Below are 26,938 nucleotides of genomic sequence, written 5' to 3'. Positions count from 1 at the left end.
CCAGTGCTGACCTAGAGTCTATGCTCAGGGTGTGTGTGGGGGGTGGGGCGGGGGGAGTCTCTGTCCCTTGAGATTAATCATAGACACCAGCTGTGAGAACTGTGAGGTGCCTGGCTGGGTGACTCTTTTTTTCACACTCGCAGTGGTTATGAGTCAGTTGATATCATTCTCTACTACTGTATAAGAAGATCGATAGAAGTAAAGTTAGTCCCTGTTATTTTGATTTCAATAACACAAAATATCAATCAAACACATTTATATAAATACAGGAGGGAGAGCCGTGAAGGGTGGGGCTGCCTGTGGTATCCGTAGTGGTGGGACAGGAGGGAGAAATCCTGTACTGTGCAGGCATAAACAGGGCTGGTTAAAAACAAACAGAAAACAAAGGTGTATATAGGATCAAAGAAAGAGAGGACTGGGAGCCCTGGTTTTTGAATGCAGCGCAAGGCGCCCTCCCCACCCACCTCTCCAGCGTGTTGTCTGTAGCAGCCCTGTCCCACACGTGGCCCTATAGTATTTGATAGGCTGTATGTGCAGACGCCCAGATGCCCGGTGTCCTCAGAGGACAGCAGTGGCATCTATGGAGACAGATGCCACTGGAAACTGAGGCAGACATGCGAGTCTAGGATCCGGGGCCACCCCGCCCCAGGCACATGGGACCAGAGGGGCCTGACCCCTGGGGGAAAACCAGCAGCCAAGGCCGGACGCAACACTCGAGTCTCCAGAACGAGACAACGTTTCTCCTTTGCCCCAGTTTGTGGTACTTGGCTTTGGCAAACCTCGAGGCATTCCATTTCTCCTTTTATTCCCTAGACTCTTTATTCCTTTGCTCTCACCTGCTCCGGGCGCTTTTCGGTGATGGATTCCTGCTGCTGATGGATGCTGGGTTCCCTGATGGGCGTCTGCTCTCTGCCACCCACTCCCAGTGCTCAGCTGTGTGCACATACCTTTATTGCACCCCTTATCATAATATGCTTTTATTGCTTATTTATGCTTATTCTACTTTGCTGAAATATTCAGGAACTAGAATGGATCTGCTTTTGATTCGTTGTTTACCTAGAGTCGCTCCTGGTGCCTTGCATATAGAAGAATTTCATGAAAGCTTTATGAATTTGAATTGCCTTTTGGTTTTAGTAACCATAGTTATGACAGAGTATTGTTTCTAGAGCTTCTTTGTAATGCAAATTCTGTAATGCACAGGAATATTGAAAACTTGCTGGAAAATATGTTGCGCAAATATGGGAAGCGAATTTATTTCTCTAATAGACTATAAATTTTCAGACTAGAAGTTAATACCTTTATCATTAAGCTTTTCACATTCAATGATTTGTTTTTCTGTCTGAATATTTGCTCCAAGATTTCTCTTTAGAAGTAATTCCTGTATTTGAAAATTAGATTTTATCAAGTCCAACGTTTTATATTTCACATTTTTAAATGGATAAATTATTAGTAGAAATGTCTGGAACCATCTAAAATTGGACTATCACGTCATAAGTTACCTTTGTACTTATTTTTATACTCAGTGAAAAAATAAATAACCCAAAGATGTTTAAATAATAGTAGGGAATATAGCGTATTCCGTATTTATCATTTATGTTATTGAAATTTGTTGGATAATTCTACCTGTTTTCACAGTGATTAACAGTAGCGGTGAGTACACATTACGCAGTCACCTGGTAATGTCCTGAGGCAATGCTGTCGTCTGGCAGGCCTGGTCCTGGGTGACTGGGGTGGGGGGTGTTTTGATGCTCCCAGCCTCCCAGCTAACACCTTGGAATGTGCTGGATTTGTGTTCAGTATGGAAGAGTTGGGGTTCTTACCAACACCAGGTGGAATTTGTGAAGACGTGAAGGTCAGGGTTCCTTGGGACTCTGGCTAGACGCCTCTTCGCTCGCTGTCCATGGAGCTGAGCTTGGTGCTTCACCTGCGTGTCTTAGCTTTGCCCCTCTGACAATATCACCCTCAGACTTACACAGCACAGGTCTTACACTCGGTTACTTTGCCACTGAAACCATCTTTCTCAAACAGGATCCCTGTAGTGGTGACCTGAAACTGGGTTTTTATTTGAAAAATATCAGAAGTGTGCACCCTGGCGCTGGACTGTGGGTTGGAACTATAGAGGGTCACTGATGGCTTGAATAGCAGCTGTGTGCTCTTCTGAATACTTGACCGAAGTGTTCACTGAGATAGGCACAAGAAAAAATGGGAAAGAACCATGAAAATCATAGCCAAAGTGTTTAATTCCTCCTGGTAACATTTTTGGCATCCATCTGAATTATGGGGAAAATTCACATTCTGCTTATATAGTTCAGTAGCACTTTTACTTGCTGGGACGGGATGGAGGGAAGATGGGTACCCACGAGGGAATGTGATGGGGTGGAGAAGCTGGTGTTGGCGAGCAGGGTCACATGGGCAGTTGGCAAGCCGAGCAGTGGGCAGGGTGGAGCCGAGGCAGTGTGACAGGAAGAGCGAGCCACCACGGGGAGCAGAGAGGGAGGGTGTGTCCCCGGCCCTGTGACGGCCCCGGCGTTGAACTTGTTGGGTTGTTTCACTGACAAAGAAACTTAGGAGGAAGAAAACATCAAGTTTTGACACGTCACCTCTCCCAATAGAATGGTAAGTTTATGAGAACAGAAATTTCATTCATCCTATATTGTAAGATTTCAGAACAATGGTCTGGAGCAATGCAAATATTTATCAGACACCAGCCTTCATGGGAAAAGGCCTTTTCCATTCAGAGCGGTGTAAAATGCGACAACATGGGCATATTTTACGTAGCATGTTATTTGTAAAGATGACTTTGAAGTACTGCCTTAGGTAGGACTCGGTGTGGGTGTACTCGGTGTGGGGGTGAAAGGGCTTGCATGGGGCTTTTGAGAAAGAGGGAGCAGTGGGAATGCGGGTGACAACTTCTCCAAAACCACATGTTCACAGCACAGTAAAGATCCTCAAAGCACCTCTGAAAAAGCTGCCCCCAGCCAGCATCATGCCCACCACAGGCGCACGCCTGGCAGTGGAGGGCAGCGGTAAGGTGCATTAGAACTGGAGTGTGAAGTATCATTCAGTGTCTTCTGTGGGCATTACATCTGTGGCTCACACGTTTTTACTAGAAATGATCTACTCAAAGACTATTTTTATACATTTTTTATCCAGAAGACATGCTGTTTTATTAATTAGTGTACAAAGAATTGTTAGGTTAGATGATTATGTTCAATTAAGTATAATGAATATAATTAATGTAGTTGCTGTTTTAGGTTCTTGAGTTAATGGTGTCATTACATGCTGCTGTTTCTGTTGTGGTGCTGATTATTGTTATAATCGGGCCCAGACCTTACCATGACAGGAAATCCAACATTTTACTCTCTTAGAGCAAGTTCGCATAGAGATACACTTACATGTAATTTTCTAAGTTGTTTTAATTTTAGAAATTATATCTAAAACATAATTCATATAGCTAGTATGTGAGTTATATATGTATATATTATGTAGAAAGTGTTTAATTAATTTATACATTTATACATTTCTAGATGATTGTTGTCATTAAACAGATCATACCTTAGACAGGTGACACCATGAGAGCTTTCTAAGTCATTACATTCACTACTCAGAAATGTTTCTTATTTAGACAGAACAGTTTTCAAATCGCAATGTTTCAAGATAAGCTCCAGAGACCCGCATCGGAAAATTCAATGCAGGGATGCCCCACACGCTTTTATTCAGCATTCCCGATGGGCCAAGTATTTAAAATAAGATGATTGTTCCTTAGTCAAGGTTTCAGTATTTCACTTGTATGTAAAAACAGTTTCTGTAATATTGGCCATCAATAACAATGTCAACACAATTTTATAATACTTGTAATTTGTTTTCCCATCTACTTGTAGTGGAGGCGACGCTAATGAATTTTTAATTACTGATAAATGAAAATATTTATAGCTTTAAGCAGTGCTATAAGGAGCATGATCTACATGGTCCTGGATGTTGACAGAAGAAACAGCACAATTAAATAAAATGCTTTTAACCTGTGGGAGCCTGGCGTTTATTCCAAACTGTGGCTGTATTGTGTAGTGTTGGAGGAATGTGAGGGAATTATTAAGTTATTTTTTATATTTGTTTCCATTTTAAGTGAGAACATGCATAATTCAATGTGTTTTATTTTCTGTCACTTTAGGCCCAGACGCCTGCAGGCCACTTGACTTCTGTGTTATGTGAGTTTGCTGAAGTTCCTCCTTATGAATGTTGGGAAGAATAAGATACTCCATAAATATGTATTCGCTTAGTTCTAAAAATCATTTTGACACCATTTTTCGACTAGTAAACATTTGTACTTTTGCTGCTCCCTCCCACCGCTGTATTTTCCTGACATTTGATTTTCTGTGCCCTTAGCATCGATTTTCCCTTTTCCTGTCTGCTCCTGAGAGGCCCTGCTCTCCGGCCATGCTGACATGATGGCAGGTGTGGGCGCTCTCCCCAGCGAGCCGCTCCCTACCGGGGAACGCGCTGTTTCTGTTGGTTGACTTCCAACAAAAACAGAACCAGTCCAAATTAGGGGTGAGAGATCTTCGTTTGAAACGGCGCCGCACTTTGCAAAGGCGGCCTGTTAGCGTCAGCCTTGCCAGAGATGAACTCCCACTCCGATCTGCCCTAACACGTTAGCCCTGAAAACACAACTTCTGTTCCAACATACAATGTCTCGGTGCCACCATATCATGCTCCCCTAACAGCACTGCAGACTGGGAGCCTGACAGAAACCGTTTCCTTCCAGGCGTGGAGGCCGCAGTACCCATCCCGGGCCACCGACTGGTGAGGCCACTTGCTCAGCTCGTGAGGGGCGCAGAGTGAGCTCTCCGCTGTTTGCTGCAAAGACCTGATATTGAGGTCAGTGTCCCAGCCTATGGCCCCATGTACCCCTAATGCCTTCTTTAGAGATACCTGTCTTCAAATACAGCCACGCTGGAATTTGGGGGACTCAATCAATGCGTTTTAGGGAGGCACACATATTGGGTCCATGACACTTTCACTTCTTACTCATTATTTATTTTTATCTACCTATCAGTAAACAGATTACATGATTTTATCCACCATTTTGTTTTATTGAATCAATCTTTCACATCTGATTTTATCAAGTCATGTTGATACTATAGCATTTCCAATATCACTAGAATATGTCATTTTAATGGCACTAATATATAATCAATTGCATATGGGTCAAAAGAAATACTTTAGAAACTCAAGTATACAAAAATAGCGCAACAGACTAATTTCTCATCGGTAGTCTACACTGGTAGCCTACACTAGTAATGTGTGGATTCATCCCTACACATGCTTGCTTCCCTCATCTTTACCCACCCGCCCATAAGAGCAGCGATGGGATTTCCTTCCTCCGGAACAATGTCCTATTACTGCAGCTCCATGAGACAAATCGTCCTCAAATAAAGCAGTAACTTCTTACCTTGATGTCTCACCTGTCAACAAGAAAATTATTATAATCTGTTGAGTCTCGAAGACTGTATTCATGCTCACTTGGTTAAAGTACAAGTTAGATATTTCCTGAAAGAATTTCAACATGGTGAATTAAAACGGCTCGGTGTGACTTAACGAAAATGCTTCTGAAACTCAATGCATTCATTTTAGGAGGTCTAGATTTTTGAAACTCAAGCCCAATTAAATCGTGCACAGTATGAATTCCATATGCGATGGCTTCTTAATGTTAGTTGTTTTGTATCATCCAAACCATAGGGACAGCCGCATGGGGAGGTGAAGGCCTGACAGTAGCTGGGACATTGTGTCTGCTGCTCAGCCCTCCGAGGTGGTGTCTACGCTGCATTCTCTTGTCTCTGTGGCCTACTCCTTCCTGTCTGCACTCATCTCTCTCAGATCATGCTTCTCTGGGGCTGAATTTCATTAGCCTTTCTCATCCCAGAACACCTCGCTCATTTCAGACTCTTCTCTGAGCCAAGATCCATCCTCAGCACCACCAGCTGGAGTGACCGCAGCTCTTCAGAACCTATTCCCCCGACACATGGCATCTCTGTTCTCTGTGTCCTCCAGCGAGCCTATACCTAGAGATGCTTTGCCGGCTATTGGTGGTGCTGGGCCTGAATGCTCTGTCCCCTCCAGAGGGCTAAAGTTGAGAGGGGGCTTTGGGGACTTACTAGCTCAGGGAGCCTGAGCGGGCAGGCATGGAGCCAGTGTTCTCATGGAAGACGTCAGTCTACCTGCCCCTCCCATCAGGGGAAGACACTGAAAAACCTGCCATTGAAGCACATGGCCGTGGCTCTCGCTGGACACAAGCTATATCAGCATTTTGATCCCAGCTGTCAAAATGTGAGCAATGCAATTCTGCTGCTTCCAGGCCACACAGTCTGGTATTTTGTTACCCAACTCAGATGGTCAGCTACAATTGTTGAGTGCTTTCCCTAAAGTCTCTTCTTTATCCTTCTCACTGTACTCACAAATATTTGCCTATGCTAATGCAAAAACATGAACCCAGTTATTTGTCTGAAACTAATGTTTGCACAGCACTTTATAATTCTATAAAACAATCTCATGTATATTATTTCAACATCATAGGGGAGATAGAATTATCCACATCTTACAGTGAAACTGGCAATGAAAAAGGTTAAATGATTTATCTTAGAAGATATCACAGAAAATTCCAACGATTACTGGAGAAGTATTTACCTAGTATGGTTCCTGGCCTACTTTAGATGATTAATAAATGCTTGCTGCATGAATAAAATAGTAAGATAGAGGTAAGTTTATATCGAAACTCTTCCATTGCTAACTGTGATCACACACCATTTCCTTGGGCAATCTCAGCCTCCATTTCATTATCAAAAACTGAAAACAGTTATATCTTCTAGAAAGAACTGTTATGGCCATTAACCAGAATAACCTAGACATAACAACAGTGCCAATTTAGCCTTCTTCCTCTTTTAGCTAAAGAAGAAAGCCAAGTGTTTGCTGTTGCAGGAGAAACAGCAATCTGCAGAATCCTGGATTCTGTCCTTCACTGAGACCAGGTATTTTATTTCTCTGCTACCTTCTTTTTTTATCTCTGCAAATTGGGTTACTTATCACCTTCAAAGTGAAGACAAAGCATGGAGCTTCTGGTGGTAAAATAGGACATTTGCATTTTGCAGGTCGGAATATGTGTTTGCTGTGATGTCCATTTCTGCCAAGTGGTTTTGAGTAGTTAAAACTTAATTTTGGAATTAAACTTAAAATTCATTTAAAAGTTGGCTTATTTAAGAAAAGGCCTGCCCACAAATATGCATTCTTATCTCAAATTGGAGACAGAGTCGCAAGAGAAATCCAGCTGTCTCGGGATAGCCCTTCTTATGTACCGAGGACATTGGGGGAACGTTAAGGTCTTATCTCCGGGACTTACCCTCCCCGGTCACCCGCAGCCTCTGTGAAGGCAGCTGGCTCTGGGAGGCCTGCCCATCTGACAGTTTCCATAGAGACCACCCTGGTGCAAGAACCCTTTTCTCTTGTCTGATCTTGCCCATCATTCCTAAGCTTCAGACATTCCTACCTAATTATTTTTCAAACATAGACTGAATAGCAAAGTCAGCTCCAGGCTGAACAGTCGCCTTCTCCCCTCGGTGCTTCTTTCCAGCCTGGGTTTCGTTCCAGAGCTTGCGCTCACCCCATCCTCAGGGGCTTGGTCTTCTGCACCTTACGGCTGAGGTGGAGCATGGACACACGCTGACGCCTGTCCCTGTCTGTCCCTGGCTTGGGCGGCTGGTGCCGGATTAAACGGTAGTCTGCACAGCAGAGGGACGCACTAGTTAACTCATTCCTATCAGCCGGTTCCGGGATACGCTGACTGTGCCTGGCCTTTGCTGGGCGCTCAGGGGCTCTGTCGTTGGCACATTCATGGTGTTCGTGTCTGAGGAAGACTTTTGCAACGTTTTCTTGAGTGCTTATTCCTGCTGTGCCCTGACTAAATGCCAGACATGCAGACTGTGCTCTTTCTTGAGAAGGCCAACAAATCCTTAGTCTTCATTTTTGATTTTTTAAGTATGGGGGTAGTAAGAAGCCTGTTTCAGCTAGGCTTCTGGTTTTTACAAGGCAGCAAAGGCATGCAAATGAGCTACCGGTGTGGGCAGTGGCGACTGGGAGGTGAGTGGCCTAAGTCACGCACACAGGCAGAGGCTCTGTTGTGTGGACAAGGTGTTCGCGTCAAAATGCCCGTTCTCTTACCGCTGGATTATCTAGGAGGTCAGATTTTATCTGTGGAGACAGATACAATGATCCCCATGACTGACAACATAGGCGCTTCTCCTGGCACGCCGGCCCGCGGGGCCGCCAGGCCTGGGCCCAGCCCGCGGGCGCTGGCAGCAGACAGCGGCCGGCGGGTTTTAGAATTAAACATCGTCACGCGTTGCCTCGATGAAATGGAGGCGGCTGCTCTTCTGATGGTGCTAATATGAAATTACTCTTGCAAATAATAATAATAAAAAAACGCCCTCACGGCAAAGGGTGCCTCCAGCCGGGGACCAGCTCGTCTTCCCTGGCTGCAGAAGGCCCCTCCTGGCTCGGCCTGCGGGGTCCGGCCCTGGGCCCCGAGTCGCCAGCACCCGCGAGCGCCTGTCGTCCGCCCGAGCGAGGGGCGCAGGTCAGGGCCCCTTGAGCCCAGTTCCTTGGCGCCCTGAGGCACCTGCCCTCTCTGCTCAGAACCAAGACCCTGCCTTCTCTCTGCGGGGCCCTTCCCGCCAGAGCTCCTCGCTCGCGTGCAGTGCCTTCCGCCTCCACACCGGCCGCACGCAGGCCTCTCTCGTGCAAAGGCTCCTCGGAAAGTGGCCCGTGTGCGGACTGCCGTGCGGTTGCCCTGGGGACCGGCCGGCGTGTCAGCTCAGACACGCGTCATGGCGTCTGCTGGGCGCTCTGAGGCGAGCGATTCGTCCTAGTAAGCGCAGCCCATGTGTCTCCTATCCAGTGGTGTTATCTTCGGGTTTTATCATTCTCGGGAAGCACTAATGCACCTATGAAGGATGCATAATGATCCCTTCCCAAGAGGAAAGCAAGGCCATGCGTTATGCAGGGTCCGGTCACGGCTGGGGCTGACCCACAGCTGGCCTGACAGCAAGACTGGATGGCAAGGGCATGCCTAGTCCACTCCACCACTTTTTCCCATTAAGATTCCGAAGCACAGAATCGGGGCCAGTATTTAGTGTCCTGACAAATCCCTGCTATTTCCTTTCTATTTTGAGTTTGGCTATTTGACACAATGAAATAGAAAACTTGAGATGGCAAAGAAGGGGTTTGTTTGGGGAAAAATTGGAAATAAATCCTCGAGCTTTAAAAACGGACATGTTACTTGAAAGATCTGCGTTGAACTCCTTTGCCAGATTCAAAACTCTGTATAAGTAAGAATTCAATGAATGGGATATTTTTCAAAAAGCAACCTCCCTGCTCTCTTTCGCTTCTAGTGAATGCAAAGCGGTTCAGAATGAAAAAAGTTCTCCATTAAGTGTCCCTCTCAAAATTCAGTACATGCTTTTATGGCGAACTTAATCTTGAATGTCTGCATTGACTTCCCATAATATCTGGGTTTTTAAGGCAAACATTTTTCTTACCGAACCATATATTTCAATATTATTTTAAAATTTGATTGTTTTCGGGAACACTGTTGTCAGCCAGCTGCTGATTTATTCTCTGGATAAGGTGTTTGAAGAAGTGCCCAGCAAAGCAGCTTGTGCAAATAGACCTGAATCACACTTTCCGACTGAGGGTGATGAGGGTGGTGATTATAAGCCATCTACTCTACCGGCTTCTCTCTTTGGCAAACTCTGTCTGTACTAAATCATTGCAAGTGTCTTAGTGTAAGTGAGATAATATCACATAAGTCACAAATATTAAGGGAGTCTGCTTGGTTAGAATTTTAAATTTATAAATACTATTATGATGATTAATAAATGCCACTGACAAAGAATTTTAAGAAGCAATTGATTGCATCAATGCATTATAGATCTATATTGCTTAATCTGTGAAAAAGGGAAGAAACGAAAATAAAATATTCCAGGAAACGGTTCCTATAAATCTTACAGGACTAGGAAATTACTGAGATGAATTTCATTGTTTTTTCACTTCCATTTGAGTTTTTAAATACATTTTTTTTGTGATAGAAAGGAATCAACAACAGCAAAACAGCTGAATAACCCTTGAGAGGCTTTGTCCTTTTACTGTTTTTAAAACGTTTTCTGAGTACTAGCTATACGTTGGGATTTTATCAGTTTTGGGGGCAGTGAGATAACAGGATCCCAGTTCACCCTTATTTCTCGGCTCCTCATCCAAAGCATCGCATCTTTTCTAATACACCGCCTTCATCTCCTATAATTCTGGACCGGTTTTCCGAAGCAAGTGGACTTTCTAGTAAAGGTGCTCTCAAAAAGGCACTTTACCTCGTTTCAATCAAATACATCATGTTCCCTTCCAGATGATTTTTTCAGAAAAACTCCATCAACTGCCCATTCTATCAGCCCAGGACACATGAACCACACACACGCACATGCGCAGAGAAATAGCCTTTTAGGGACGCGCTTCCCGGTTTCCCCTCTCATGACAGCTCCTTTTGGTCTTGTGCAGTTGTTGCTAAACATGGTCCCTCCACCCAGTGCACAGAAGCCGATAACCTTGCCACAGCCTTTGAGAAAGAAGCAGTTTGGTTTAAGGTGCTCCTGTAGGAACTTCAAGGAAAGGCGCCCAAGTCGTTTCTCAGGGCGTGGGGTTCTGGGCAGTTGTAGGGTTTAGACACAAAAAGATATGCAAGTTGGTAGAGCCTGGCTTAGTGAGTTCTGTTGAGTCATCACGTGACTTCCATTTGGGTCTAGGACTGAGACAACACTGAGCATCCCTCCCCTCTCAATGGAGGTTTATTTACCCATAATCCAGGTAGCTCAGTTCCGTGCGCCATGCTGTGTTCTGTCTGGGCAGGAGAGGTCATCGCTTGGAGAGTGAACACTTGTCTGGAACTGTTCGCTGAAACACAACAGCCACCTTGGGCAGCGTGTCGCTTCCACACTAAAGTGGGCTGTGGCTCACTCTTGCAGGCTTGCCCGGCTGTTCCTGCGGCAGAAGCAGAAACAGGACAGGACCACCAGCTGCCACTGTCTCCAAAGCGCGTAGAAGTGAAGCCCTCATGGGCATCAGATGGGTTATTGATTCTGATACAGATTCATGACTTTAAGACCAGTCTAATATTTCTATCCTTTGGCTTTCCTTGGGGTTCTTAATGTTTACCTCACTGCTTTACTCATCGTGGCAAAGTGTGTGTGTGTGTGTATGTATGCACTTTCACTCTGAGCTTCTATAGCAGAAATTCAAAGTCCAGCTTGATGCCTTTGTTCTTTAAGATGCTGTTTTCTTAAGGTCGATCACTACGTTTAATACACTACCTATGGAGTTTCTAATTTAAACAGATATTTCATTGTAGAATTAACATATCATCTCAAAGATCATGAAATAAGGAGATCAATTTCACACCAAATTTTATTCCTTGCAGATTGACCTATACAAACTAAGTACTTTTATGCTCAGTGTCCCTGACTTTTTTTTTTTTTCATTTTACTAAAAGGGGATTTTTTATCACTGTTCTTATTTACTGAGGTAGCATTGGTTTTCGAACATTGCATATGACATTGAGGCACAGAACCTGCCCCTTCATTGCCCTTTTTGATTTTCCAGTTATATTAAAAATTTTGTAGTAGAATATTGCTTGCAACAAAGTCAATTTTGCTATAGTTTGACAGGAAGAAATGCAATTCACTCCATAAACCAAAGATGTTAGAATTCTTAAGACCAAAGCAAATTCTTCTCTTGAATTAAATTTTCTTCTTGTAATTAAAAATCATAAATTTAGAAATGTGAGGATGTGTGTGTGTGTGTGTGTGTGTGTGTGTGTGTGTGTGAGGTGTCTGGTAATAATGGAAATTAAATTCATGAGTCAATATCCTGACTCATTACTAAATCTGTTCACCATGTACATTCATCATTGACTGCATCTACAGTTCTACAAGAGAATTCTCAGGGACCATTTGATACCATTTTGATGTAATATGAAATGCTGTGAAGCATGAAGTAAATGTCAAGCACAGCGTTTGTTTCACCAAGTTTGCATTTCCTGTTATGAGTCTTTATCATGGCCTAGTTTCTTTGAACTCAGCGTCGCCTCTTCCCTTCAAGTTTTTCTTGGTTACAAAGTCTGGAGACTGAGCTACTTTGGAGGGGCTGAGGTCAGCATTTTGGAAGCCTTAGGTTCCAGGCCTGCCAGGTTGGAGCCCAGAAAGCAAGACCTTCCTGTCTGGTGATGGAGTCAGGGCACCAGGGCGACCCGCTGAACATGCAGTTTGATGGGTTCCATTCCTATGTCCAGTGCTCACTCCTGGTCATTTTCCTCTCTGAGGAAGGAGTGGAGGGTATGTTCCTCTAGTAGTATAGCCACATTTATCAGTCCGCTGCTCACCCTACACCTGCTTTGACGCTAGCTGGCTTTCAATTTCACTGTCAGTTCCTGACTGGTTAGGACTTTCAGCTCTTCTGAGACAATGGCTGGTGTAGTCTGGAGTGACTCCCTCACTGTGATTCATCTGTCTGGTGCCGGATGGTCTCAGGGTGCAAGAAGGGGAAAGCTGGTTATCTAACAGCAGAGCTGATGGCCGGGAAGGGAGGTCTCAATGAAAGAAGAAATAAACAGTTAAATGCCTTAACTTAAAAGCCTGTGTACTATGGTTTCAGTGCAGATAGCTATCATTAAAACATGTGTGTGAGTATAATTACTTGTGGAAAATGAGAAAGCTTTGAAACATCAGGTGCTCTGGAGCTTGAAATCCACGAAGTAACATATCTGCTCATCCTTCCCTGGGTAGCATAAGCTTCGGCAAGAATACATTCTGGTGCACTGAGGTGGATTTGTTTTCTAAATGGGCGCAGTGGAGAGGACTCCTTGACTGTACTTTCTTCTAGAAAGTCTCCCTTGTCAGTAGCCCTTCAGAATGTTCTCCGCATGGTTACTTTACATGGCTAGAAGTGGCTCGGGCCCACCCTCCACCAGGGGCCTGTCTGCCTGTGCTCCTGGGTCAGCCATCTTGACTGACCAGTCTCCTCGTGAAACTACCTACAGTCCTTCATTTTCCGGGTTCTCAGAGAGTGCTGTATTCTTAGGGCCCCTCGATAGCTTAAGTTCTTTTTTTGCTGCTGAAATGACTCTAATTAGAAAAATGAGGAAAGTCACAATGTGTTTGAGCATGGATTATATTTCAGATATTATTTGAAGTTCTTTATACATAATTTGCTAAATTATTACCATGACTACAAAACAAGGGAGCTATAATTATGTTAATTATTAGAAGGGAAGACCCTCATAAAATGGGTTGAGCTGTACACTAAATTGATTAGTCTAAAGGTATTAAGACTGATTTTGAATCTCGCAACCCTGATTCCAAGAGAATGTCATTGACAGGAAAATGATTTGAACGCCATAGCGTAGTAGATGCTTTTGGTTAGTACATTGTTCCTGTTTTTTTTTTTAATTTTTATTTTTATTTTCCTTCAGGGGAACAGTGACTCCAATAATAGTGTCTACATTTAGAAGAGGGAACTGAACCTCCAAGATGCATGAACATGCCCAGGCCCAAACTCCTTGTTAGTTTGCCATAGAGAATGGAGATGAGACAGAGCCTAGTTCTATCTGAATTTGTGTGCTTTAACTCCAGTGACTTCAGTTATTATGCAAAATAAAAAAAAATCAACTCTGAAAGCATTCATTTACCAAGTCTTATTTATATATCTTTTGAAATGCAAATCTTCAGTGGGATAATTTGAGTTAGGTATGGATAGAATAAAAGGCAATTCTGGCCGAGGGATACTGTGTTAGCGCTACGTGAGCAGAATAAGCTGAACTTCTTCTGACACAGGAAGGCCAGAGGAGAGCAACTACTGCCCACCTCGGCAGGATGGGTTGTCTCAGTCCTTGACACAATCTTTGTGGTCCAAGAGCTGGTTCCTCTACTTGGACGGCAGAGACATAAATTTGCCTTAACTACCTGAGGCTGTGAAGAGATCATGTCTGTTGAAAGTATTGAAAACTATCAAGACTATAAAGATGCAAGGTATTGCTCAGAACTCTTTATTTATATGATGGAACTCAAGAATTTCTGGCCCCATCCCTGGGAGCCTGGACCCTGCGATACTGAGGTGTCAGGGGGAGGATTTAACATGACAACATATTTCTGCCAGGTAACAATTTCTTCCCTTAATTTTCTTTTCTGAGTCTCAGTTTGTCAATAAAACCAATGCAAAAAGTCTCATTTATAGTTTTCTGGTAAAAGTTAATTTGACATATGATATATAAAGTGCTTACAGGAATACCCAGAGTAGATATGAGCAAATAACCAGTAATTTTAATAACTGTAATTGAATATGGTAATTGTGGTCATCTGCTCTACCAAAACATACTTAATCTTATATAAATTCATAAGTAAAGTCTTAATCGCTGACAGAGAACATGTACTATAAAGCGATCATAGATAACAAATAGGCCCATCCACTATTTTTGGATGAGTCATTTCATTAAGCAGTGAAAGTTTGGAATAGTAAAGGCACTGAACTCATAAACACATTCACATTTTTAAGAGCATTATGTTTTGATTAACCAAAATAATTAAATGCACACACCATTGGCTTTTAATTAAAAAGACAATCATGTTGTTTCATAGACCTCTAGAATCATAAAAAGAATGGGTGTTTTCTTTACCCAGTAATGTTTGAAATAAAATATTTTAACAGAAACATAGTATATGTTGCTGTAATGGGTTAAAAAAAAAACAAGGAATTATATCAGTTGATAAATGGATATTTAGTGATTTATCAAGGTCCATGAATGCAATGGTGCAACAGATTCCTTACACCATTCATTTTCCTGCTAATACATGGGATGCCACACGCACAGAAAGAGAGTAAAGTGTAGTAAGTTGGACAAAGTAGAACAGACACGGAGCAGGCTGCGAGGTGAGTGTAGTTAAGGGAGTCATTTTGGATGAGGCCACTGAAAGACTTCAAGATCTGGGCAGCAGCCAGGAAAAACCAGGAAGGTCTGAGTTTTGTAGGCAGAGAGCAGAACATCACCCGGAGACAGGACGAGACCCTTGGGAATGATGTCTGTGTTTGCTTCCTTGGTTCTGTCTAAACATGGCTGATCCCAGTGTTCATGCATGTAGCTGTACTTAACAGTGCGTGTCAACGTGCAGTTGGTTATATCCCTGGTGTTGCTCAAAAAAGTAGTGAAAAAATACTTTTCAGCAACGTTAAACCATTTTTTAAAATTCTATAGGGAGTTGAATTTTTTAAAACATGCCATCTCTAAAATCTGACAGGCCCAATTCTCATTTCAAGATAATCCACTAACACTTATGAAGAAGGCAAATCCCCCGTTACTCACATTCCTGAAACTCCTCAAAGATTCAAGCTTTTAAATTCATTTTTCAACTTTTAATTTCAAAGTAATTTTACATTTCTGAAAGGACTCCAAAGGAAGCGTAGAGACGTCCTATATAGTTTCATTCAGCTTCTATTAATAACATTTGATCTGTTAATAACATTTGATATAATCATCAGCTATTTCTCAAGGCTGATTGGTTAACGTGGGTACAACTTTGATAGCTCAACTAGACTTGATCCGCTTTTCCCCAGATTTTCCACTAGTAAGTGTCCCGTACAGAGATTTTCTTATAAAGTTTCATTTTATTTCTATGCATACAAGACCTGGGGTGTGGGCCAGAGGTGGCGGGGGCATGAGAGACTCCCCAGAGACAGAGCAGGGGCAGAACAGGTGAACCCATTAAAGTCCCCTGCAAGGACCAGCGGGGAGACAGGAGAGGTCTGCTGTGTCCTGTGGGTCCCTCCCTGGGGGAGATCAGACTCCTGCCGCAGCGGCTTCAGGTAGCTTTATCGTGCTCAGACTTAATCCTTGTGCTCCAGGGAGCCTGTCCTGTGCCCAGGTCCATTCCACTCATTTTCACTATCCCTTGGGGGCCTCTAACCGGAGATGCCTCTGCAAACTCTCTTTGTTTTCCGGGACAGTAGCCCGCGGCTGCCCTTCCAAAGCCCAGTGGACACCACAGACCAATACGTCGTCCTGGTTATTTTTTAGATTTTCTCATTATTCCCCGGGGAACCTGCGTTTGGGAGGCAACGCCTTCCAGGGAGGCGTCTACTTTTCATCGCAGGCGGGAGCATGGCGCGGGCGTTTCTGGCGGTGTGGACGTGGGTCTTGGTCAGGTGAGCCGCCAGGTGTCCGCTCTCAGCCCCTCCTCATAATCAGTCAGTACAGGGAGGAGGACAGTCAGCCCTGCGCACCTTGCGTCGAGCCGCTCATCCCTGACTTAGCGCATCAGCGGGCCGGCGGTGGCGCTGTTCCAGGGATGCTCCAGTTCCTCTTTCGTGGCGCATCTTTCATTTGATGTATTCTAAAAAAGAAGCTCCTCTCCCCACTGCATTTTTCTATTCAATCAATTGCATATATCTGCACGGAGTCCAGGATATTTTATTTACCTTCTAGTCCAAAGTCAGTATCACCAGTGTGTGTCTACACACACACCCCTTTCCAGTTTCTTGGACTTGGCCTGGGGACCATCCCGGCCCCCCCCCCCCATCCTGTTCTCTCCTCTGCCAGCGCTCCCTTCCCTTCTCTCGAGGCTGCTCCAGGCTCCTCCCATGTTTTACCTGCCAGGTTTTGGGATCCCTCCTGCAGTCTGCCCCAGAGGCCCTTCCTTGTTCCCGACCACGGGGTGCCCCCAGCGCTGCGCAGACAGCTGGGCACCTGCGTGCGGGAGCCCGTCTGCCCGCGCCCCGCGTTCTGCCCCACGGTGTGGGTATGACACACTGCGTCAGCGCGGCACCGACGCCACACCGCGCCGTTAGAGCACGCTAGGCGCCCGGAGCCAAACCCGCGCTGCGCTGGCCCGCGCCACGTTCCCGCCACCTTCGTGCTCTCCTGCTTTGACTCTGCGAGGCTGGCTGATGTCCCCAACCGCCGGGACGTTTGCGTGGAGTAGCTACGGCCACCACCCGCCCGCCCCGCCTCGGGCCCTCCTGGCCTCAGGGCCGCTGGCTGGCCCTCAGCCCCTGCCCTCGAGGGCGCTCTCGGCCTCTGACCCTCCCTCACAGCTCGGGCCTCCGAAGCGCCTCTGCAGGGCCTCGCCGGTCGGTCGCGAGCGGGTGGCATCCACCACCAGTCACGCCCTGAAGGTCAGTCTCACGCCGTCTGCCTGCCGTCGGGGGGCCGGCAGCCCTGCATCAGCGCTTGGTGAACGCTAAGAAGCCCACCTGTGGGTCCCGATCTGTGGGAGCCGGCGCGGCAGCGGCGACGTCCGGGACCAGCCCGCCCTGCGAGAGTCTGCGCTGCCCCTTGGCGGACGGCCCGCGCCCTAGCAAGCTCTGATCTATTTTCCATCCTGATTGTCTTGCTGATTCCAAAATGTCAAATAAAAGAAATCGCACACGATGTAGCCTTTGGGAGTTGGCTTCTTTCACTTAACAAAATGCACTTAAGATTTATTCACATTGTTGCATGAATCGATAGTTTATTCTTTTTATTGCTGAGTAGCATTCAATTATATGGATGTTATCCAGTTTGTTTATCCATTCATCTGTTGAAGGATATTTGGGTTGTCTCCAGGTTTTAGTGATGAAAAATAAAACTGGAATAAACTTATCTACAGAATTTATTTCAACATACGTTTCCAATTCACATGGGAAGCTTCCTAAATGGTGGGATTGTGAAGTCACGGTGTTTGATTTGTTTCTTGCCATTTTTTGTTTCCCTCTAAATTCTGTAAACATGAAACAAAATTTGCATAAAATAATATGTATTGTATGGAGTTCAGAATATTTGGAAAAGCTGGTTCCTCAGGTAACTGTTCCAGAGGAGGAGATTTAGTGAATCTCGGCGATCTTGACCATAGCCCCTCTGTCCTCCCGCCCAGCTTCCTCAGCACACACAGGAACCACTGCTGTCCAGATTTTTGTCTCCACAGATTAGGCTAATCGATCTATAATCTCCTCAAACAAATGAAAGGCTGCATTACGTATTCTTTTGTGTTTGGCTTCTATTATTCAGCATCCTGTTTTTGATGTTGATTGATTTGTTTTATGAAATAATAAATCACTCTTTTAATGATTCATTTTCAGTAAAATGAATTTTTCACGATCGGTTTATATATTCCACTGTTTATGAACATCTTATTCATCTATCTTTTCCTCCAATTCTTCTGGTTAGATGCACTAATGTGAGATGAGTAGTGATGATATATTTTGTCCATAGGTAAATACTTTCATTTAATTTAGTTAGACTCATAATGGTGGAGTGGCTTGGTCATAAGTTACATGTGCTTTTAATTTGTAACTAATAATATTTCCAAGTGCTTGTGTCATTCTTCACACCAATTGTAAGTCAGAGCTGGATCTCTGCGTGAGCTGACTTGCAGGTGGCCTTTGAGTTCAGCCCTCCTGGCGAGCGTGTTGCAGCGGAGAGGGCCCCCTGGTGGCAGGAACCTGCATTTTCCTGTCGCGTCAATGCTTCCGACCTTTCTCTTCCTGCTCTGATCTGATGCCTCTATGATCTGATGCCGCTATGATCTGATGCCTACTTGGGAGAGTCCGTGTTCACTCATATTAAAATTGCAAAGTTTACTCTCAACTATTATTACTGAGTTCTTTATAGTTTTTCTGTAAAATTTCCTCATCAGTGCTACACATTTAGATTATTCACACCTATGGGGTGTGTTATAGGCAGGGGATTTTTAATGTTGATGGTTCCACTTAATGTTGCTTTTTGTTTGTTTGTTTGTTTGTTTCTCCTTCGATGAGTTCAGTTAGAGTCCTTGCCACGAAGTTATTCTTGACCTAGGTTTATGGACGTATTCCACTTGCTTATACTCTAGCATCTTTTCAAAGTTGACTTTTACACTGAAAATTCATCTTGCTGCCTTCACCTGGGGCTGCCAGCCATGACCCTTCATTGCTAGCGCTTCTGTGGTAGTGGCCATTCTTTACAATGTGGACTATTGGGAACAAACAGTTACCTTTTCATTTCTTAATCTTTATAAATTCCTTCTTTTAATTGTCTTTTTACATAGTGTCCTCATAGAACATGCAGAAGTGATGAATGATCCTCTTTAGAGGAAAATATTCAATATTTCACCATTATTGATGAGAAAATCCTCTTGTAGTGCTGATTTGCTGAGAGCATTTATCCAAATACATATTTAATTGTGAGCAATTGGCAAAATTTCTCTGGATCTCATTATGTAGGTGATACATTTTTAACATATTTTTAATATGATGTTTGACAGCTTTTGATTTTCAAATGTTAAACCAGGCTTCTATTCTTGGATTTAATCCATATGGTCAGGTTTGCTTATTTTTTAAAATGTACTCAGTTTGCTAATATTTCTTGACTTTGTGCATGTTAATCTATAACTGATATTGGGTAGGCATAAAGGATATTAATCTATACTTATATTAATGTCTTTGGAAACTTTGACAACAGAATTAAATGAGTTTGGAAATATTTGAAAGAAAAGCTATCTTGTAGGATTACCCCTGTGTGTCTCTCCCTATAAAACACTGCCCTAAAATAACGATGGTTCTAAGTATCATTTTTTATTTATGGTGAAAACTTGAAATTGCTTTGAAAATGAAAGCTAGTATTCACTAAGGTGGTATTTTGAGAGATGGGAGCCATCTGCCAAGCCACCACTGACATATTTTACAGAGAGTACTTCACTTCTGCAGGGTGCATGAAATAAAATAAAATCATCTTCGATCTAACAGTTTAGGAAGAGATTTTCTGTAAACTGGTGAAACCATATGCCAAAAGCAAGATTATTAAGACTGCATGTCATTTGACAGTCTTACAGCAATTATCATGATTGTGTGCCCACAAAGAAATAATGATAGTATCGTCAGGCTTATTGTTTTTAATCGAATATATATTTAAGTTATACCCAACTTTCTTTTGTTCACTAGTCCAACGTGTATGGAAAACATTAAATACAGAATATTATTTCTAGTGTCGATTAAACCATGGACCTTAACGCCTACATAGAACAATTATATCACGGCTCTATTCTTAGAGCTACAAGCCACTACTTGTATGGCCTCAGGAAGGCCTCTCTGTGACACACCAGAAAACTGGAATTGATAGAAAATCATCAGCAAAATAATTCTTATTCTCATTTGCATACATTTCAGGCCAGGAGTCGAAGAACATGCAAAAGCATGCCTTCCTCAAAAGTGTTTATTTTCCATAGATCACTAAATTGGCCACTACTTACCCAGGGGTACCCTGGCACTCCTTTTATTAAAAAAAAAATGCATTACAAATTTTGCTTGTTTTCCCACAGCCACACACCCCCTGACATTAGTTTTCTGGGGTTTCTGGGGTGTGAAACAGGACTTCCTGGCAGTGTCTTCACATTTTACGTAACTGTTGAAGCCACTGCTGACACTGGGGATGTCACTGAAAAAATCCTGAGACTTTTTGGAGGAAGAAGAAGTGTTATCCAATTATATGCTCAAAATATAGCTCTGGCAAGTCACAGAGAGGCTGCGCTGACCTGTCAACTCTTCGGATTCCAAGGCCACCAGTTTGAGGTGCCGCCTTGTGAGCCATCTTTATTAAACGATTTAAATATGACAAATTGCAGTTGTGCTCATTTGAGAGAAAGAAGGAAATAGATACTCAGCAGAACAGACTATATCAAGAGATATGATTTAAATTGGTTGGCTTCACAGGCTGAATTGTGGAGACAGTTGTGGGCTGGTGTGTGGGGTAGTTCTCAGATCATCAGGGGCTGAGAGAATTGCCTCGCGAGCACATTGCAACAGCTGTACACAGCTGCAGCTCCCCGAACAGTGCAGGATGAAAACAGCTCCGTGTTGAGCTGCTCTGTCATGGAGGGAGCTGGCGTTTCTTTGGCCTGTTTTGTTCTTCACAACCCAAACGCCATACAGTTCCATACTATATATTCCCTGCAAAACTTTCAGGAATTATGTCAAACTTCTTCCCTGAATAATAGCCTCACAACACTTTTCATACCTTCTATATAGCAGATAGGAGACAGACTTCTCGCTTGCTTGCTCATGTGCGCCCTCTGCATTTCAGAATAGATTTCATGTATAGCATGAATCACAGCAAACATATAACTTTTACTAAAACATTACATGTATATTGAAAATTCTAGTAAGCAAAATAAAAGACACAAGGAAAGGTAGCTAATATTAGCTGAATTATAGATCATGTCTAATTTGAAGACACTAACATACATTAATCCTTTAATTTTTATACTGACCTTCTGAAAGAGTTCCTTGTTAGCTCCCTTTTTACAAATGAGGAAAAAATGAAGAGTCAAGGTTCTTAATCGCTGTATTTTAGTGACCTTTTATTTCCATAATTTCATTACTTTGTGATAATGAGTTTTAGTTATAGCATCTTCATTTTTTCTAGACTTTGTTCTGTGTATATGATAAAATAGCTCATTTTTATTTAAAGGTTGCCATCCTGAATGCAGAGCTATCCCAGCATTTTTTCAGCAAATGGTCTTTATAAGTGATTGGAAGGTGAATGGGTTTGACTGTGTTTCTAAGATTCTGGAGCACTGCAGGCTAGAGCTTTCTTCCCGATATTTGGTCACCGTGACTACCCTGAAAACAATTTGCACTTCCCACCCTTTCTCATACAATGGGCCACATTAGAAAATGCCTTGTAATTGGCCCTGTCAACCTTCTCGAAGGCGGCCATCTCCTGTCCATTCTTATTGCAGCTTCCTCCTTCCTCTGTCTGGAACACAGTGACCATGGCCGGTGCTGAGCAGCCATCTTGGGCTCTCAGGTTACCCTGTGAATGGAGTGAGCGTGATGCTTAGCAACACAACAGAAGTCGCTTAATTCCTGAGATTTTACAGACCTGAATTTTGTGACTTCACCTGTTTTCATTAGAAATAAGTAAATTTCGTTTTCAGTTCAAACACTGGTTGTACCGTCACGAAAGCAGAATTCTGCAGAATAGTTTCTCCCTATTTTTGCCAAGTTTCTACCCCAATGGAGACTGCTCCTTTGCTCCATCAACCTTGACTGGCATTGGCCACTTTTTTTTGAGCAGGAACATTTTCCTGGCTCTGAAGCCATCGATATCATTGGTCATGGCACAGATACGATCAATGTCTATTCCTCACACATTCAGGGGGTGGTGATGGGTAAGAATAACAAGATGGGCTTTTACCTGGACAGAACTGTTTGTCAGGAGAGAATGGTTACCCTCCCTTCCCACACTGCCTCCATCTGGCCCCGGGCGCTTTTCCATTTTAACTAAGGATGGCTTTTACTGTTTCCCCCAAAAGTCTGAATCACGAGTAAAGCTAACCTATCGTTGCTGTTCAGCCATCAGTTAAACTTATTTAGATCTTCTGTTTCATTCAACAACACTTCTTGTGTCACTTCACAGCAAACAATACTCTGAATGATATCTTTAACTGAAACAATAGATTGCCTTTGTGGTTAGCAAAGAGAGTCATGCCATTCTCAGAAAACCACACAAGAAGAGCAATCTAGGGTGGGTGCCACTTTTTCTTACTCTTGAAGTTGAGGGTGTGTGACTGTTTTTGACTTGCCTTAGTTTGGATTACTACGTGCGAGGCGAAACAGTCCAGTAGACTTTCAAGTGCGTCATTGTGAATTATACATTTAAGATAAATTCATTTCATCTAGCATTGTGAGGTCATTGACTTAGTAATCATTTTATATTGTTAACAGACATATTTTCTGACACAGTAAACAACAATGAGGCTCTCACATTTAAATATCCAATAAGCAAAGTGAACCAAATGTGTGTGTACATATATATATATATAAATTTATATATGTGAATATAAATTTATATACATATAAATATTTATATATTTATATAAATATATAAATAGTTATATAAATCTATACATATATAAATATATATACTTATATATTTATGTATGAATATATATTCATTAGATTATTAAAGTAGTCTGGTATAGTGAGGTGTGATATTCACTAGGTTGATAACAAAGTAAAGTTCTTAGATAGAGAATAATTGAAAATTATAATTTTGATACACAGAACTGATAAAATCGGAAGCACCAGATTGAATAATCATAATCAGAACTGAGGTTTTAGGTGGCATTTAAATCTCCAGGAATCTGAAACACAAAAGTTTAATGTATAATAATTGCATAATAATTTGTAAAGATGTATCAGAATAGAAAAATATTCTAACATCACAAAATGATTCACTCTACTGTGTCAGGTGGGGGATGCAACATAAAGATCTTGCCTCTTTTCCTTGATATTATTTTAAAGGACTTACCACAAAGTATTGCTCAATTAGACACCCAAATATTTTATGTATTTTATTAACTGTAAGGCATCTTTGTTCACAAAGGATATTGTGTTTAAAAGGCTTTTTAAAACCTTGCCCAAAGAGGTTTTGTTAAGTGGACATACGATTTAGATCATATATTGGGGCTCACATACCTCCACATAATGCCCCGACAAGGATTTTGCCTAGGAAAGTGGGTCCAGTCATTTGGCGTTTCCATTGTCTTTGAGCTCACGTTCCTCCTGCCTTGAATTGTTTCGATAGTTTCCATAGAAATGATACAGAGCAACACATCAGAGACACACACACTACTTGTTTCAAGGGCAACAACAGGCAAGTTCCATGTGAAGACAATGACCTGATTATTCCCAGGGGAACGGAGGGCGTCTGACCTGGAACGCGGGTGACGGGAATGGGCTTCGTAGCTGCTCCCTCCCTCAGCCACATGAGCGACTCATCCATTCCAGAAGGATCCCAAGGAGTCAAGGCGGTCTTTCATTGGAAGAGCTGTGTCAGATTGTTGACAACAATTTATGACTGAGTCTCTTCTGATTTTATGCAAATAATTCATCACTGGTGAGATGATTATAGAAACTCCTGGCAGTATTTTCGGGTACATGGATGCTGAATGTATCTAGCAAGTAAAAGTCTAACCTTTGTTGTTCCACATAGGTTCTTTTACAGCTCATTGCTCTGATACGGACTTGTCCATAGAAGCGAAGCGAAGTGAAGAGAAATATAAGACACTCAGAGATTCAGCAAACTTAAATTGGACATGCATTACTTTTTACAGCACATTTGTGAAGTTCTCGTGTAATTTAGACTTTTTCTGTGATATTTGGGGTTAGTATTACCAAAATGTTCTATTATTTATGAATACTTTTAAGGCCTCTGGTGGAACATTATTGTGACTGCTCTTTTCTCATTTCCTAAGTCCAACTGAGTGTTTTCTCTGTCCCATACATTACCTAGTTTTTTTTCCCACTCACACCTATCTATCTAAATAATTAATCAGCATTTCCAATTCCCCCCAAAAAGCTGGTTAAAGTGAGCTCCCTGCCTTTTCCACAGCCAAACTCACCAATCTCCCCATCTCAGGGAATGCTGTTAGAATTTGCGTGACTGTGAAGTAAGAGGCCGGGAAATAGACCCTGATTCCCTTTCCCTGAGCCTGATGTGTGGGCGTGACTCCCTAATCTACCCCACTGACACGGACTTCTTCTGCGCTAGTCCCATAAAGCCCTGCAATTACCCAACTGCTCGCCTGGAACTGCATTTCCTTTCCAGTCTGTTATTCACAATTTATGAAAATACATATACCACTCCCTGCTTCAGTTAATTTTACGTCTAGAAGGAAACAAAAAAGAAAAGAAAAGAAAGGAAAAGAAAACCCAGCCACCTCGCTCCAGCTTGACAAGACCTCATGTTCCCTTCCAGACCTTGGAGCCCACCCTCCATGGCTAACTCTCCTGGCAGTCTCTTTTTATTTGATAGTAGCTAATGTTATTAAGAACTTGTTTGCTCATCATTTACAGGGTCTTCCCTGGGGGAGTGGGATGAAAGGGTGCTGACACTCTTGGGCGCTTTGGTGATGGGTGAGTGAAACAGGTGACGATACACCATCTCCTTCAATTCCTCAGAATCGCTAGAAAGAAAGTTCAGTTGTTACTACTTTATTTAAAAGACGGCTTTACGCTTGCATACAAGCTCTGGGTGCAGGCCAGAGGTGTAGGGGGGAGAAGACTCCCCAGAGACAGAGCAGGGAGCAGAGCACATGGACCTACTGAACTCCACTACTGACAGGGCGGCCGGGAGGGGGAAGGGGCCTGCTGGGCCCTGGGGTCCCTCCCTGGTGGGGCTCCAGCTCAGGCCTCAGCGGCCAGAGATAGCTTCCTAGTGTTGAGACTCAACGCCGGCAGCACCAGGGAGGCCCCTCGATTATGATTCGTAATGACATTTTATTGATTTTCTGCTTGTCTGCAAAACTATAAACATGACGGTGGCCGTCATGCCTTCACGGGCACTCCTGCTTCGCTCACCCACGCCAAAGCCCCCAAGGGCGCCAGCTCCCTCTCATCTGACCCTCCCTGGGGGGCCTCCCCAGGAAGCCAGGTTCCAGGGTCTGAGTGTTGGGTGTTTTTCTGTTTTTAACTATTGTGTTTTACCAGCTGGTTTCCTTGGTTATTTATGTCCCATAAGTGAGTGAAGGATCTGGCAGTCAGCTTCCCTTTCTGGCTTATTTCCAGTCACCTCCATACTGGGGCTGCTGAGTCTGTTTTGCTAAGGAGGTGTTCTGCAGGCGATGCTCCCCCCAGGAGCGCACCTCCCCTCGGCCTCATTGCGCCAGGTGTTGGGACCAGCACGCCAGAGGCTTCTTGGCGTCTTGAGAGAGCAGTTTCACCGGGCGCCAGGACAGAGCGGCCAACACTGTTTACTAGGCCCCGGCCGCGCGGCGTCCCGGGGGACAGAGGGCGCCCCCTGCCCCGGCGGGCAGCGGGGTTTAAAGACCTTCTGTCTGCGTGGGGAGAGGGTCCCTGCCGAGGACGCGCACCCTGCTCCCCCCTCTCGGATTCCCAGACTGACTGGAATCCCGGCTCCTTTCCGTTATGAGTCTGCGGGAAACAGCGGTCAAGAGTCCCCCGGGCCTCCAGACCTGCCTGGTCACACGTGGCCCCGACACGGGCGCAGCCCCAGCGTGGGAGCAGCCGCGCTCCTGGGAGGCCCACGCCCGCGCGGCGCCCTGCGCCCTGCGCGAAGGTACCGCGAGGTCCACTGCGGGCCGCGTCCGGCCGGGGTGTGGGCACTGCGTGGGCAGGCGCGCGTGGCTCCTCCCGTACAGGAGAGCCGGGTGGGCTGGGCCGTGGCCTCTGCGGCTGGGTCCTCACGGAGCCTTCAGACAATGGTCACTGCACGAACCATGAAGCAACACGACGAGGTGGGGCAGGGTTCGACTGGCAGCAAAGGACTCTCGTCTTGCAATCTAAGAACTGTCTGAGAAGTGAAGGGAACGCGAGGGTGGTCAGCGTCAGGCCTCCAGCTGTGCGCAGGAGCGTCCGCTCGTTCCCTCCGCGTCAGGAGGGCGGGGGTGAGCGGCTGGGACTTGGGGGTGGCCATCGGGGGCGGGTCGCTCCTGGGGCTGCCCGCTGCCTCTCACCAGTTGGGCGGCGCGGACGCGAGGCGTCGCTTACTACTTGGGGTTGTTTCCACCCGTGGCTGGAGGGTCCCGGGCAGTTACCTTGCGTGGGCGCGGCTGCCGGCGACGCCGAGCCAGACCGTCCGCCCTGGCCACACCGGCAGCGTCCAGTGAGTCACGCGCGCGGTGGCTCTGGAGCGCGGAGTCTTGAGCGTACCCAGGCGTCCTCATCCGTCCGGATGCTCGCGGGTGGCGGGCTGCGCGGGGCTGCAGGCTGGGCAGGAGCCCGGGCAGCGGCCTGCCCGCACACGGACCTCTTCCTTTTTTTTTTTTATAACAGTTTATTTTTACATCATTTTGTACATTTTTTTCCCCATCTCAATTGTAATCCC

General features: G+C 44.4%; 1 long non-coding RNA gene across 2 annotated transcripts in view; it reads left to right on the top strand.

The window, feature by feature from the left end:
• Positions 1–26,938, top strand: part of LOC105853822 — a 97,694-nt gene that overhangs the window by 40,255 nt on the left and 30,501 nt on the right. For both annotated transcript variants that reach the window (XR_001145594.1, XR_001145593.1), the window contains exons 3-5: positions 4,169–4,205; positions 4,763–4,875; positions 6,940–7,022. This is a non-coding gene — a long non-coding RNA (uncharacterized LOC105853822). The remainder of the gene's footprint in view (positions 1–4,168; positions 4,206–4,762; positions 4,876–6,939; positions 7,023–26,938) is intronic.

The sequence above is a fragment of the Condylura cristata genome, unplaced genomic scaffold (genome assembly GCF_000260355.1).
Source record: "Condylura cristata isolate star-nosed mole 26May11 unplaced genomic scaffold, ConCri1.0 scaffold00018, whole genome shotgun sequence".
Lineage (NCBI taxonomy): Eukaryota > Metazoa > Chordata > Mammalia > Eulipotyphla > Talpidae > Condylura > Condylura cristata.
Note: the sequence above shows the minus strand (reverse complement) of the source record. Positions and strands in the feature narration are given on the sequence as shown.